At 44.5% G+C, this 4,914-nt stretch overlaps 1 non-coding gene across 1 annotated transcript; it reads left to right on the top strand.

Annotated features, from left to right (window-relative positions):
• Positions 1-3,508: 3,508 nt before the first annotated feature.
• LOC114113320 (U6 spliceosomal RNA) lies at positions 3,509-3,617 on the top strand. The gene has a single exon (XR_003588379.1). It is a non-coding gene; the product is annotated as a U6 spliceosomal RNA (small nuclear RNA).
• Positions 3,618-4,914: the final 1,297 nt, after the last annotated feature.

Raw genomic sequence — 4,914 nt, 5'->3', positions numbered from 1 at the left:
CTTAGTAATATTTTTCTGGATATGTCTCCTCAGGCAAGAGTGGTTGCTGTTTAGTCACTAAGTCCTGTCCAACTCTTGCAACCACATGGACTACATAGATTGCCAGCCTCCTCTGTCCATAGGATTCTCCAAGCAAGAATACTGGAATAGGTTGCTTTTCAGTTCAGTTTAGTTCAGTTCAGTTCAGTCGCTCATTCATATCCGACTCTTTGCAACCCCATGAATCGCAGCACGCCAGGCCTCCCTGTCCATCACCATCTCCCGGAGTTCACTCAGACTCATGTCCATAGAGTCCGTGAGGCCATCCTGCCATCTCATCTTCGGTCGTCTCCTTCTCCTCTTGCCCCCAATACCTCCCACCATCAGAGTCTTTTCCAATGAGTCAACTCTTCTCATGAGGTGGCCAAAGTACTGGAGTTTCAGCTTTAGCATCATTCTTTCCAAAGAAATCCCAGGGCTGATCTCCTTCAGAATGGACTGGTTGGATCTCCTTGCAGTCCAAGGGACTCCCAAGAGTCTTCTGCAACACCACAGTTCAAAAGCATCAATTCTTCAGCCCTCAGCCTTCTTCACAGTCCAATTCTCACATCCATACATGACCACAGGAAAAACCATAGCCTTGACTAGATGGACTTTAGTCGGCAAAGTAATGTCTCTGCTTTTGAATATGCTATCTAGGTTGGTCATAACTTTTCTTGCAAGGAGTAAGGGTCTTTTAATTTCATGGCTGCAGTCACCATCTGCAGTGATTTTGGAGCCCCGAAAAATAAAGTCTGACACTGTTTCTACTGTTTCTCCATCTATTTCCCATGAAGTGATGGGACCAGATGCCATGATCTTTGTTTTCTGAATGTTGATCTTTAAGCCAACTTTTTCACTCTCCTCTTTCACTTTCATCAAGAGGCTTTTTAGCTCCTCTTCACTTTCTGCCATAAGGGTGGTGTCATCTGCATATCTGAGGTTATTGATATTTCTCCTGGCAATCTTGATTCCAGCTGGTGTTTCTTCCAGTCCAGCATTTCTCATGATGTACTCTGCATAGAAGTTAAACAAGCAGGGTGACAATATACAGCCTTGACGTACTCCTTTCCCTGTTTGGAACCAGTCTGTTGTTCCATGCCCAGTTCTAACTGTTGCCTCCTGTCCTGCATACAGATTTCCCAAGAGGCAGATTAGGTGGTCTGGTATTCCCATCTCTCTCAGAATTTTCCACAGTTTATTGTGATCCACAGTCAAAGGCTTTGGCATAGTCAATAAAGCAGAAATAGATGTTTTTATGGAACTCTCTTGCTTTTTCCATGATCCAGGGGATGTTGGCAATTTGATTTCTGGTTCCTCTGCCTTTTCTAAAACCAGCTTGAACATCAGGGAGTTCACGGTTCATGTATTGCTGAAGTCTGGCTTGGAGAATTTTGAGCATTACTTTACTAAAATGTGAGATGAGTGCAACTGTGCGGTAGTTTGAGCATTCTTTGGCATTGCCTTTCTTTGGGATTGGAATGAAAACTGACCTTTTCCAGTCCTGTGGCCACTGCTGAGTTTTCCAAATTTGCTGGCATATTGAGTGCAGGACTTTCACAGCATCATCTCTCAGGATTTGAAACAGCTCCACTGGAATTCCATCACCTCCACTAGCTTTGTTCATAGTGATGCTTTCTAAGGCCCATTGACTTCACATTCCAAGATGTCTGGCTCTAGATTAGTGATCACATCATCATGATTATCCGGGTCGTGAAGATCTTTTTTGTACAGTTCTTCTGTGTATTCTTGCCACCTCTTCTTAATATCTTCTGCTTCTGTTAGGTCCAGACCATTTCTGTCCTTTATTGAGCCCATCTTTGCATGAAATGTTCCCTTGGTATCTCTAATTTTCTTGAAGAGATCTCTAGTCTTTCCCATTCTCTTCTTTTCCTCTATTTCTTTGCACTGATTGCTGAAGAAGGCTTTCTTATCTCTTCTTGCTATTCTTTGGAACTCTGCATTCAGATGTTTATATCTTTCCTTTTCTCCTTAGCTTTCCATCTCTCTTCTTTTCACAGCTATGCGTAAGGCCTCCCCAGAGAGCAATTTTGCTTTTTTGCATTTCTTTTCCATGGGGAAGGTCTTGATCCCTGTCTCCTATACAATGTCACGAACCTCATTCCATAGTTCATCAGGCACTCTATCTATCAGATCTAGACCCTTAAATCTGTTTCTCACTTCCACTGTATAATCATAAGCAATTTGCTTTAGGTCATAGCTGAATGGTCTAGCGGTTTTCCCTACTTTCTTCAATTTAGGTCTGAATTTGGTAATAAGGAGTTCATGATCTGAGCCACAGTCAGCTCCTGGTCTTGTTTTTACTGACTGTATAGAGCTTCTCCATCTTTGACTGCAAAGAATATAATCAATCTGATTTTGGTGTTGAGCATATCATGATGTCCATGTGTAGAGTATTCTCTTGTGTTGTTGGAAGAGGGTGTTTTGCTATGACCAGTGCATTTTCTTGGCAAAACTCTATTAGTCTTTGCCCCACTTCATTCTGCATTCCAAGGCCAAATTTGCCTGTTACTTCAAGTGTTTCTTGACTTCCTACTTTTACATTCCAGTCCCCTATAATGAAAGGGATATCTTTTGGGGGTGTTAGTTCTGAAAGGTCTTGTAGTCTTCATAAAACCGTTCAACAAAGGGTAAGGAGATACACCTCATCCAAGGTAAGGAGCAGCGGCTGTGCTTTGCTGGTCAGCCATGAAGAGATACCCCATGCCCAAGGTAAGAGAAACCCAAGGAAGATGGTAGGTGTTGCAAGAGGGCATCAGAGGGCAGACACACTGAAACCATACTCACAGAAAACTAGTCAATCTAATCACACTAGGACCACAGCCTTTTCTAACTCAATGAAACCAAGCCATGCCTGTGGGGCAACCCAAGATGGGCGGGTCATGGTAGAGAGGTCTGACAAAATGTGATCCACTGGAGAGGGGAATAGCAAACCACTTCAGTATTCTTGCCTTGAGAACCCCATGAACTGTAGGAAAAGGCAAAATGATAGGATACTGAAAGAGGAACTCCCCAGGTCAGTAGGTACCCAATATGCTACTGGAGATCAGTGGAGAAATAACTCCAGAAAGAATGAAGGGATGGAGCCAAAGTAAAAACAATACCCAGTTGTGGATGTGACTGGTGATACAAGCAAGATCCGATGCTGTAAAGAGCAATATTGCATAGGAACCTGGAATGTCTGGTCCATGAATCAAGGAAAATTGGAAGTAGTCAAACAAGAGATGACAAGTGTGAACGTCAACATTCGAGGAATCAGCGAACTAAAATGGACTGGAATGGGTGAATTTAACTCAGATGGCCATTATATCTACTACTGCAGGCAGGAATCCCTCAGAAGAAATGGAGTAGCCATTATGGTCAACAAAAGAGTCCGAAATGCAGTACTTGGATGCAATCTCAAAAACGACAGAATGATCTCTGTTCATCTCCAAGGTTGCTTTTAACAAATGTAAAAATAAACAAATGAGCACTCACTTTGGCAGTACATATACCAATAAATTGGAATGATACAGAGAAGATTAGCATGGCTCCTATGCAAAGAGGACATGTAAATTCGTGAAGCATTCTATATATTTCATCACTACTCACAATAGTCAGGACATGGAAGCAGCCTATATGCCCATCCACAGAGGAATGGATAAGGAAGTTGTAGTGCATTCATACAGTGGAATAATACTCAGCTATAAAAAGGAGTACATGTGAATCAGTTGAACTGAGGTGGATGAACCTAGAGCCTGCCGTACAGAGTAAGCAAGAGAAAAACAAGTACCGTATAATAAGGCATGTGTATGGAATCAAGAAAAATGGTACTAATGAACCTATTTGCAAGGAAGAAATGGAGATACAGGTGTAGAGAACAGATTTATGGGCACAGTATGGGAAGGGGAGAGTTGGACAAATTGAGAAAGTGTCATTGACATATATGTGTATAATAGATAGCTAGCTAGTGGGAAGCTGCTATATCACACAGGAAGCCTGGCCTGGTGCTCTGTGATGACCTAGAGGGATGGGATGGGGGGTGGATGAGAGGCTCAGGAGGGAGTGCACATATATATATAATTACAACTGATTCATGTTATTGTATGGCAGAAACCAACACAACATTATAAAGCAATTATCCTCCAATTAAAAAATAAATTCAAAAGGAAGTAAATGGGGCCTCCCTCAGACCCCCCGGTCCAGCGGCGCCCACCTCCTTCGCGGCCACTCCGCCTCTCCCAACCCGACGTCCCTTCCTCTGCCCCTTCCTCCTTCCCCTCCTCGCCGCCGCCCAGGACCGCCGGCCGGGGACGAGCCGGGGCAGCAGCCAGAAGTTTCCTAACCACGTAACCTCTCAGAACTGAACCAAAACGACATTGTTGCTGAAGCACTTGTTTTTAAGAAAGCATAACCCCTACTGTAGAGCTAAATGCGCTGTGCATGAAACTTGGGAAGAAACCGATGTATAAGCCTGTCGACCCTTACTCTCGGGTGCAGTCCACCTATACCTACAACATGAGAGGAGGTGCTTATCCCCCAAGGTACTTTTACCCATTTCCAGTCCCACCTTTACTTTATCAAGTTGAACTTTCTGTGGGAGGACAGCAATTTAATGGGAAAGGAAAGACAAGACAGGCTGCAAAACACGATGCTGCTGCGAAAGCCCTGAGGATCCTGCAGAGCGAGCCCCCCCCCGCCCCCCCCCCCCCCCCCCCCCCCGCCCCCCCCCCCCCCCCCCACCCCGCCCCCCCCCCCCCCACCCCCCCGCTACTGGCAGTTGTGTGATGTCAGGTCTTGTATATTTTGGTTGCCTTCATGGGAGTTATCACTATTTGATACTCACTAGGGTTAAGAGTTCTCTGGTAGTCTAGGATTGTAGAGTCAGCTCTCCCA

Source organism: Ovis aries, chromosome 2, assembly GCF_016772045.2.
Source record: "Ovis aries strain OAR_USU_Benz2616 breed Rambouillet chromosome 2, ARS-UI_Ramb_v3.0, whole genome shotgun sequence".
Classification (NCBI taxonomy): Eukaryota; Metazoa; Chordata; class Mammalia; order Artiodactyla; family Bovidae; genus Ovis; species Ovis aries.
This window is presented reverse-complemented; position numbering and strand designations above follow the sequence as displayed.